This window comes from Oryx dammah, unplaced genomic scaffold (assembly GCF_014754425.2).
Source record: "Oryx dammah isolate SB20612 unplaced genomic scaffold, SCBI_Odam_1.1 HiC_scaffold_3, whole genome shotgun sequence".
Taxonomy (NCBI): Eukaryota; Metazoa; Chordata; class Mammalia; order Artiodactyla; family Bovidae; genus Oryx; species Oryx dammah.
The window spans coordinates 67,560,331-67,571,928 of NW_024070187.1; positions in this window are offsets into that span (position 1 = coordinate 67,560,331).

Consider the following 11,598-nt stretch of genomic DNA (forward strand, 5'->3'; position numbering starts at 1 on the left):
TTCTCTGTCTTTTTTAAAACTAGCTTGAACATCAGGAAGTTCACGGTTCACGTATTGCTGAAGCCTGGCTTGGAGAATTTTGAGCATCACTTTACTAGCATGTGAGATGAGTGCAATTGTGTGGTAGTTTGAGCATTCTTTGGCATTGTCTTTGTTTGGGATTGGAATGAAAACTGACCTTTTCCAGTCCTGTGGCCACTGCTGAGATTTCCAAATTTGCTGGCATATTGAGTGCAGCACTTTGACAGCATCATCTTTGAGGATTTGAAATAGCTCAACTGGAATTCTATCACCTCCACTAGTTTTGTTCGTAATGATGCTTTCTAAGGCCCACTTGACTAAGTGGGCCCATCGCATTCCAGGATGTCTGGCTCTAGGTGAGTGATCACACCATCGTGATTATCTGGGTCATGAAGCTCTTTTGTGTACAGTTCTTCTGTGTATTCTTGCAACCTCTTCTTAATATCTTCTGCCTCTGTTAAGTCCATACCATTTCTGTCCTTTATCGAGCCCATCTTTGCATGAAATGTTCCCTTTTTAGCTCTAATTTTCTGAAGAGATCTCTAGTCTTTCCCATTCTGTTGTTTTCCTCTATTTCTTTGCATTGATTGCTGAGTAAGGCTTTCTTATCTCATCTTGCTATTCTTTGGAACTCTGCACTCAGATGCTTATATCTTTTCTTTCCTCCTTTGCTTTTCACTTCTCTTCTTTTCACAGCTATTTGTGAGGCCTCGCCAGACAGCCATTTTGCTTTTTTGCATTTCTTTTCGTGGGGATGGTCTTGATCCCTGTCTCCTGTACAATGTCACTCACCTCCGTCCATAGTTCATCAGGCACTCTGTCTATCAGATCTAATCCCTTAAATCTATTTCTCACTTCCACTGTATAATCATAAGGGATTTCATTTAGGTCATACTTGAATGGCCTAGTGGTTTTCCCTACTTTCTTCAATTTAAGTCTGAATTTGGCAATAAGGAGTTCATGATCTGAGCCACAGTCAGCTCCTGGTCTTGTTTTTGCTGACTGTATAGAGCTTCTCCATCTTTGGCTGCAAAGAATATAATCAATCTGATTTCAGTGTTGACCATCTGGTGATGTCCATGTGTAGAGTCTTCTCTTGTGTTTTTGGAAGAAAGTGTTTGTTATGACCAGTGAGTTCTCTTGGCAAAACTCTATTAGTCTTTGCCCTGCTTCATTCTGCATTCCAAGGCCAAATTTGCCTGTTACTCCAGGTGTTTCTTGTCTTCCTACTTTTGCATTCCAGTCTCCTATAATGAAAAAGACATCTTTTTTGGGTGTTAGTTCTAAAAGGTCTTGTAGGTCTTCATAGAACCGTTCAACTTCAGCTTCTTCAGTGTTACTGGTTGGGGCATAAGCTTGGATTACCGTGATATTGAATGGTTTGCCTTGGAAATGAACAGAGATCATTCTTTGGTTTTTGAGATTGCATCCAAGTACTGCATTTTGGACTCTTTTGTTGACCATGATGGCTACTCCATTTCATCTAAGGGATTCTGGCCCACAGTAGTAGACATAATGGTCATCTGTTAGGGCTCACATATTTCTTTCTTTATTAAAGGAAAATTGGGACTTCACAACATTTAATGGGCTCTTTATCTTTTAAAGAAAATTTTATAAAAGAGTTTCAGAAAAGGAAAAATGAAGCTTGGAATAATGGAAATAATTTTTAGTGAAACAGATCAAAGTGGAAAAAAGATTAAATATAATGCTTTGTTAAAGGGCTGGCTTTGAACATAATACTTTCTCTAAAAGCCTTGAAGAGAGAGAAAATGGTGCTCAAAATTCCTAAATCAGCCTCACAGCAGAGTGATCTACCCTTGATTAACAGTTGGAAAGCCCTGTATGAACCAGTTTGAGCCTGTGTTATTGAAGACAGGTCCTTGCAGCCAAACAGTTTATCAGTGTTTACAAAAACAACCAAGTCCATCACTTGGTAAGCTCTGGTCTGCTTGTGTGGGCTTATATCTTTGCCCTCTAGCCAAACTCAATCCTGCTTTGATCGACAACTGTGAAAACATCATTTGTTCCTGGAACACATCTGAGAGTATTCTTTTCACCCCCAAAGTGACCCCAAAGCCCCTTGAACGTTCCATTACCATGTTTCACACTCAACTGATATTCCTTCTCAAACATTTGTGCTCTCAGATACACTCGTCTCCTCAGATACACTCTGTGAGGTCTGACAAAATTCCTATCCTTTTGCTCAGCCCATAGGCCATGTACTGGCACATGGGGGCACTGAGTAAATATCTGTCTAATACATGTCCAAATGAACAAGATCTCTCTATAAGTGTAGGAAGAGATCCATCCACTCCTAACTATACTTCATTCTACAATTTATTCCAAGCAAGTTGTACGGCTGTCTACTATGTACCAGGTGAGGTGCTAGACACTGAAAATAAAAGAAAAAAAAAATGTGGTTTATATTCTGGTCAAGAGCTCCCACGGAAATATCCTGCCTGACCTGTGCTCTCATTTGTTGGGTTGGGCTCCTACATGTGCCCCTAGATTAAGGTTTGGCAACTTAATGGTTGATGAACCAAATCTGGCCATCACCATGTTTAGTAAATAAAATCTTATTGAAATGTAACCATGGTGATTTATTTGTGTATTATCTAAAGATCCTTTCACACTAGAATGATCTGCAAAAGCATAAAATGTTTACTGTCTAGACATTTACAGAAAAATGTTGCCAATTTCCTCCTTAAACCATGAACTGGTGAACTGGGAAATGTTGGATATGCGCTCCCCATACCTGGGAATTCCTGCGACGCCAGAAAGAGGCAAAGGCATGGCTTCATCAGTTAGTCAACATACGCCTTGGTCAAGACTGTTGGGGAAAATATTTATTTAATTAATAAGTAGAATATATATCTATCCCCAAAATTTCCCAGTCGCATGTCATTGTTAACCAAAGTCACTGATTTTTTTTTTTAGAAGTCTTTTATCTGCCCCTAGTAGCTTAGATGGTAAAAAGAAAAAAAGATCTGCCTGCAACGCAGGACACCTGAGTTCAATCCCTGGGTTGGGAAGATCCCCTGGAGAAGAGAATGGATACCCATTCTAGTATTCTTGCCTGGAGAAATCCATGGACAGAGGAGCCAGGTGGGATACAGTCCACAGGGTCACAAAGAGTTGGGACACGATTGAATGAATAACTATCTGCATGAAAACTTACAGGATGAAACTAGCAAATGTGGTCTGCTGTCAGAGTTCAGAATTGTTTGGTTCCCATTATTTAGAGGTGGGAACACATAACATTTCAGTTCAGTTCAGTCGCTCAGTCGTGTCCGACTCTTTGCAACCCCATGAATCACAGCACGCCGGGCCTCCCTGTCCATCACCAACTCCCGGAGTTCACTCAGACTCACATCCATCGAGTCAGTGATGCCATCCAGCCATCTCATCCTCGGTCGTCCCTTTCTCCTCCTGCCCCCAATCCCTCCCAGCATCAGAGTCTTTTCCAATGAGTCAACTCTTCGCATGAGGTGGCCAAAGTACTAGAGTTTCAGCTTTAGCATCATACCTTCCAAAGAAATTCCAGGGTCGATCTCCTTCAGAATGGACTGGTTGGATGTCCTTGCAGTCCAAGGGACTCTTACTCTCCCATCTTACTTAGGAGTCTTCTCCAACACCACAGTTCAAAAGCATCAATTCTTTGGCGCTCAGCCTTCTTCACAGTCCAACTCTCACATCCATACATGACCACAGGAAAAATCATATACACAGCTCACACCTCATTGGCCTTGAGGTCAGACCATGCCTGGCATGTTTGAGGAATCACCAAGGGTTCAATGTGAGGAAAGTGAGTGAGGAGATAAATGGAGGATAAGGAGCTGGGAGGGGGTGAGGACCTGACCCCTGAAGGCACTTAGGTTTGAACTCTGAGTAAGATGGTAGCCATCAGTGGGCTTTGAGTAAAGGAGTGATCTGATCTGATTTGTGTTTTAAGAAGACCACTCTGGTGAACCCATGGGGACTAGACTATGGAGTCAGGGATGCAAGGGTAAAGCAGGGCCATTGTTAGGAGGCTATTGGAATGATTCAGATGAGATATGGCAGTGGCCGAGCCCAGGGAGCAATGGTGAAGCTATTAGAAGTGGCTGAAGATGGAGGCAATGGGATTTTCTGAGGAATGAAATGTAGGAAAGAGTCAAGGAGGGCTCTCAGATTTTTAACTCGAACAAATGGAAGGATGGATTGTCACCGACTGAGATGAGAAAGATAAGGATAACTGGGTTTGGGGGAGTGATATCTAGAGTTCATTTTCAACATGTTTGACGTGTCATATTTTTCCAAATTTTATCTCCCTCCCTTGTATAACCCTTATTTACAAACTAGGACCTCCACTTTCTTTTTTCAAATTGAAGTATGGTTGATTTACATGTTTCAGGTGTACAGCAGTGGTTCAGCTATCCATGCATACATATATATCTATTCCTTTTCAGATTCTTTTCCATTACAGGTTATTATAAGATATTGAATATAGTTCTATTTTATATACTAGTGTATATGTGCTGATCCCAAGTTCTCAGTGTATCCCTCCCCATTCCTTCCCATTTGGTAATCATATGTTTGTTTTCTAAAGTTGGTGAGTCTATTTCTGTTTTGTAAATAAGTTCATTTATATCTTTTTTCTTTTTTTAGATTTCACATATAAGTGATATCACGATATCCGTCTTTCTCTTTCTGACTGATTTCACTAGTACGGTAAGATCGAGGTCCATCCATCTTGCTGCAAATGGCATTATTTCCTTCCTTTTTATGGCTTAGTTGTATCCTACTGTGTATATGGACCACATCTTGCTTACCCATTCATCTGTTGATGGACACTTAGGTTGCTCCCAAGGACCCCTACACTCTGGTGTCTAGGTCTGTCCCACTTCCCCTTTGTTAACCTCTACCCATAGATGTACTACTGTGTGGGTTGCAGAGATAGAATTCTGCCCTCATATCTGGGTCTGCCATTTCCTGGCTGTGTGACTTTGGGAAAATTGCTTAAGTTTTCTGAACTTCAGTTCCCCTATTCACACGTCAGAAAGACAAGTAATTTCTCTCACCTCGTGACTGCTGTGAGGCTTTCGAGGGGAGTATATGAGAAACTGGCAAGTGCGCTGTAAGTGTTCTCTCCCTGGCTGTGCCCTAGTATTTTGTCTCCAATTTTTTTTTCCAGTTTCTTGCGCCATATCTCAGGACTGAGGTGTGAAGATGAGGTTACTGGGGGAGAGAGTCAATGTGGGGCAGGTGAGAGGGGAGGAGCCAGGATCTAGCACAAGGATCTTTGTCTACTAGAACAGCTGGGAACTTGGGTGCAGGTATGATTGATGAAAGGCAGATAACCAGTTAGACAAGTCATATAAAGACTTGGCGCCCTGCTGTCTCTTGGAAATAAACCATGATGCCCCCTAGGTGTGAAAGAGGCATATGGACAGGAGGAAGCCAGGACCTGACTTGAGGCATGGCTAGTAGGGGAGGGCAATCGGTTAGTAGCTAGGAAGGACTGCCCCATGTCCAAGGACAAGGCAAGAAATGTAAGGTTTTATGATGGGCTGCAGTGAGCTTTCAGGAAGAAATGGTGGATTCCAACAGAAGATGGAATATGGTAATGGAAAGTAGGCATCATCTGGAAGGTTTTTGTACTTCTGGGGCTCCCCAGCAAAGCTTTGTGGTGAGGAGGTGAGAATAACCATGTTACTCCTCCAAACCCATGACTCAGGTGTCCCTGCCTAAATGCTGGGCTCTGAGTCCCTGTCCTTCCGGTGCCTGCATGCCCTAGTCCCTAGGACTGAACCATTGTCTTTATTTCAGGAAACTCTTCCACTGCCCAGATTGCTGTTAGGAAACTAACAGGGTGTAATTCACCCCACCCTTTGATGAGTAGTTAAGCTCTCCAACTTCAGAATCAATACCGGCCATCGATCTGCTATATAACAGAGCACTTCTCTCCTACTCTCAACCCTCAGTTTCCTGATCTAGAACATGGGTGTGTTAGAAACACCTCTCTCTCAGCATTAGTTGTGTGGATTCAATGAGACTGAGCTCTGAGCTTGTCACACAGGGAGTGCTCCTGGGTTGGCAGGTGTGATTATGATCATGCAGTTGGCTTGCCCGTCCAGCCTATTTTTCACTGTTTGGTCATCAAGCTAGGTGATAACCTCTTGCAGTACAGAAGAAAGATGAAAGGAGTCTAAATTTCCTTTTGTAGTTTAAAAACTGGATACGAATGCAATATTTTAAGGACACTTCCATGTTTTTAGGAATTGCATATGATGTTCTTATGGAAAGACTATTGAAAGATTGTTGCTGTTTGCATGTAAGAATTCCAGTTTGTTTATTAAAAACCAGTCTCTGGTTTTATAATCACATCTAACTGTATGAGATGCAAAATTTAGAATGGGAAAAAGGAAATCCCTCTATTATCATGACGAGCATTCATATATCCAGAGCAAGAGTTTTCAACAAATTCTAATCAAGGCAGCCTTGGAGATAATTTTTCCTACCTGGGCAGCCCACATGGGAACCTTACAAAATGCCATTTAATTATTTTTAAGGAGATGCTGAACCCACCAGTTGTCCAGCCCCTCACCCTGAGAAGAAGTCTGCATGGGGTTTGTAGCAGAGCATTCTCCTCAAGCTCCCATCTGGTTCTCTAAATTAGAACAAGGGATTTTGAAGAGCAAGATTGTATTATGTGGCAGAAACCACAAAGATGTCAAAAATTCTATTCCTAAGAATTTCTTCTAAGGAAATGTTAATTGGAAGGCAAAAACTATATTCAAGAATATTCTAACATTACCTAAAAGAGAGTGAAAATATGAAAAGTGAACTTGCACAGCAATGTGAGAATGTTTATTAAGTCACAGGATATTGTGCAGCTATTGAATTTTTTAAACATGAAGGCTTTGGCAATGTAGAAAATGTTTTTGATGTGATGTTAAATGAAACAGCAGAATCCAAAATAGATGTTGCTCTGTGGTTGTAAGCAAATAAAATGTTTATGAGTGGATGAGCATGGGTAGATAATGGGAAAAAATGAAACATTACTTGAGGGTGCTGGAAATAGAATTTGTCCTTCAAAATATTTGTCCATGCTGTTGCCATGACAACTTTTCAACAAAAATGTTTAAAATAATTAAGTATACCAGAGGCAGCAAAGATGTGAACTCCCTAATTGTGGGCAAAATGATGCACTCTCACACACACTGCTTATAAGAGAAAATTCCTCCTCCACTGCTTAGGCATGGTTGCAGATCACCTGCTGACATGCATCTCCTCACTGAGGCAGGAAACTACTGCTGTCTTCAATCTTCAGCATGTGACTCAGACATCAAAGACCCCAAATCAAGGTAGTCAGAGCTAGAAACACTTGCAGCCTCTACCAGGAATTTTACAGTGATTGATTTCCTGTCCAGAGAAACTGAGTCTGGGAGAAAGAAAAAGTTTGACTTATATTCCTTTATCTTTAGGAATCATATGGTCCACGCTTTGAATAATTAGTTCTTTAGGCCAACTTAGGCTTGCAAACAAATTCGTTTTTCCTGCTCTGTAGTCGTTCACTCATTCATTCATTCACCTTTCATGTGTCTAGCATTTGCTCCTCCTAAAGAATTAAAATGTGTAAGAAATAATCTTATCAAGAACTCAAAACCTCATTGGGAAAGACAGATGCATCACTTTTATGAGCTAAGATATTGCTTTCATCGTCTGTGGAGAGAGCAATTGCTAATTCACAAAGTTAAGAGAAGATTTAGTGAAGTGACACGTGTAAGAAACATCCAGGAAATAAATACTACTTGAGAAATACTAGTTTGTTTCCCATTGACATTGATCATTGGACTCCTGTGGTCATTCTAACACGGAGGAAGAGCAGAATTTCTAAGATGTTACTGATGATAGGCAGAGAAGGCTCTTCAGATGCAGGGACACTTAACACTGGCCTCAGGAGGATGTATGGGATTTCTCTGGGGAGAAGAGCAGGGGTGGGACCATTCCAGACAGAGGAAGGTACAGAGGAAGTGGAACTTGCTACACTCATGCCCTTCCGTGAGTATTGCAACTATCTCATTTGACTAGCTTGGGGTTCAAAATTAGGTGATATAATTTTAAACATTCTGTGGAAATAAATGAAGACCAACCAAATGAGAACATATTTATTCAGAGTTTGCTTTAGAAAGGGAGTCAGCCACCATCACTTAGGTTTTGGCAAAGACTCAAAGGCAGAGGAGTAGGAAAGCTTTAGAGTGGGGAAAGGGAAGGCTTTGAGTGGACCCTGATTGGAAGCTGTTGGCATCAGGGGAAACTGGAGGTGGGCTAAGGAAGTAGGCATCCTCTGTGATTGGTTGGGAGCACATATCCAGCTTTCTCTGATTGGTCCTAAGTTGGAAGGGACAAAAATCAGGGGAGCTATCAGTTATTAATCAAGCCTATCAGGGCAGATTGTCACAGGAGTTACTGTTTGGCTTTCTGGATTGTTCCTAGAGATAGCCATCTGACTTTCTACAAGCCTGACTTACATCAGGCTGGCTTCCTGCGGTGGTGAGTCTCAATAATGAGTTGGTTTCCTGAGCAAGTTGCTGCAGGTGTGGGTCAGAGTTCTATTCTTATAAATGATCTGGCCATTGTCCATTTGTATATTGTCTCCCAATTGAAATTAAGTGTCTCAGGTTCCTCATCTCACTTAGAGCAAAAATGTTTTTCTTTCCTCCTAGGATTCTCCTGAGGGCTCCCTTGTGTCCAAATGACTATTTCTGAAGGCATGAAAGATGTCTCCACCCCAACTCTAGCCCCCTGATGTGATCTGTTACCCCAGAACATGCTTCATTCTTCTGTATGCAGTTGTCATTGACATCCCAGCAGTCTGGGGAGACAAGGACATTACCCTCTGGCCAGTCCTTTTCCTGGGCTTGAAACTAGCCTGCATTCAGTCCAAAGGCTGCCTCATTACCGGAGACAGAACTTAGCTCACTCTTAGGAAGCAGACACTGGATTACAACTGGCAGGAATTTTAACTATGGTTTTGTAAAAGACAGATTTTCCCCACAGATGGGTATTTTTTATATTTCTCTCTACCAAAAAAAAAAAAAAGTGAAATCACAACTTTTTCCCCACCAAAAGCACTTCCGTAAAAAGCTGGAGTAATAGAGCCCAGGCCTGTTGTTTTTCTAATGATTCAAATTTGTACTGGGATAAAACTTCAAGAATGAAGAGGAATGGGAGTTAATATACTATTTAAACCGTCTGAAAAATCAGATGTCTCCATCACTCTCTTGGCAAAAGCTGAACTGCAATCAATTCTTGGATGAATTCTCTGACAGGTGCTTAAAGTGATGATATTCTGGGCTGTTGATTAAAGAGTGAGCCATACATTACAGATGCCAGTTGTGCAGGCAGGAAAGTCAACAGCTATTTGAGAAAACGTAAGAGCCTGTCTGATATTTCCCCCAGATGGACGGCAGGGTTGTCTACAAGTGAATGAAGTATTACTTTTTAAGGTCATAAAGCATGGAGAGATGATTCTCGCCACAAAAGATAGAAAGGGGATTCAAAAATCATTTTTAATCTGCTTGGATCTCCATCAGTTTATTTTCAAAAGGTGACCTACCCATCCACTTAAGAAAATAAATATCCACTGAATGCTTACTAGGCTAGCTTTTGATTTCCTTCAGTAAACAGACATTTTCAAGGCAACCAGAATATAAAGGAGAGAGTGAGTATTGTATATTGGTTGCTCCTCATAATGCTATTCTGAGCCAGACCAAGGCTGCTGGATGGAGGCAGCAGGACTAAGGCACTTTGGCTCAAAGGAGAGCTGTCCTCAAATCACACATAGATCTACTATGTGCAAAATACCATACTTAATTCGATGATAGATGATAAGAGAAAGCTGACATCTGTCTGAAGCTGTGGTTCTCAACCAGACCATTCTTCCCACCAGAGGGCATTTAGCAACATCTAGAGGGATGTTTTTTCCTTTAACTTTATTTATTTCTTTTTGGCTGCCCTGGGTCTTTGTTGCTGCACGCAGTCATTCTCTAGTTGCGGCAAGCTGGGGCTACTCTCTAGTTGCTGTGCACGGGCTTCTCATTGTAGTGGCTTCTTCTGTTGTGAAGCACGTCCTCTAGAACACACGGACCTCAGCAGTTGTGGTGCCTGGCCTTAGTTACTCTGGGCATGTGGGATCTTTCTGGACCAGAGACTGAATCCGTGTCCCCTGCATTGGCAAGTGGGTTAACCACTGGACCATCATGGAGGTCCTAAGGGGGCATTCTCAGTTGTCACACAGTGGGAAATGCTCCCAGCCTCTAGAGGGTGGAGGCCAGGGATGCTGCTGAATGTCCTAGAGTGCACAGGACAGCCCCATAGCAAAATATGATCTGGCCCCAAATGTCAACAGGCCTGAGGTGGAGAAACCCTGGTCTGGAGGAAGCTGTGCACTCCATTGTCTGAGGAAGCTAAAATTGCTGGTGAGGGAAGTGACTGTGGGATAAACTACTTAGAACAGGCAGGTAGCTTGACACTCAGACTCTCCCAGGAAGTCACCCAAGGGCTAGTGATCGCTCCCATCCTCTCTTTCCTCCTCCCCACCATGTCTCCTTTCCAACCTCCTTTTCCTGGGGTGCCCCATGGATCAGCCATCACTATCTGGGCGGTCCATGACACTTGACCCTTATATGTGAGGCTCTCTGCTTATACTCTCCTCCCTTCTCTCTGGAAACGTCTTAATCATCCTTGAAGACCCTATTCAAATGCTAGACATTTCCTTTGTGACACATTCTCTGATTCCTTCCTCACAGCCCACCCTAGGCAGAGAACATTCTCTCTCCACTCCTTCCTGCTGTAACATTCATCACATTGCACTGTGATTGGATTTTGGAGAAAACTGAGCTCCTGAAAATTAGACATGGAGCCTTTACCATCTCTGTGTTCCTAAAACTGGCACTTATGCCAAATTACTCCTTTTAAAAGACGCCCAAGTACTATGTCTTTCCCACAGTGAACCCAAATTTTGTAAATAGAAGAAACAGCTTTTGCTGTGGTTCAGAGAGAACCAGAGAGAACCCATGCTATGTGGGTTATATGGAAATACCCTAGCATGATGCCTGACACATAGATTTCATTAAGTGAACATTGTTTTGCTTTGGCTTCCCTTCTAAGCAGCCAGGGTTGCTCAATGAGTTGTGTGGTGGAGATTTGGGGAACATGCAGGTGTGAAGGTATCACACAGTGCTGCTATTATAAAGACTGTTGATTGTAGTCAAGCAAAGTGTAATTGTGCCTCTGCTTAGCGTTGCCTCTCACCTCCATTCTGGGGCCTGCATATGTTTGGCAAAAGGGAATCAAATGTGCAATCAGATCTACTCTTCTCTCCATCACGCAGAGGTCCAGCTGACAAGGGGCTGCCTAGTTAAGAACTAGGAGCCCCCCAAACGAAGTCAGACACTGTTTCCACTGTTTCCCCATCTATTTGCCATGAAGAGATGGGACCGGATGCCATGATCTTCGTTTTCTGAATGTTGAGCTTTAAGCCAACTTTTTCACTCTCCTCTTTCACTTTCATCAAGAGGCTCTTTAGTTCTT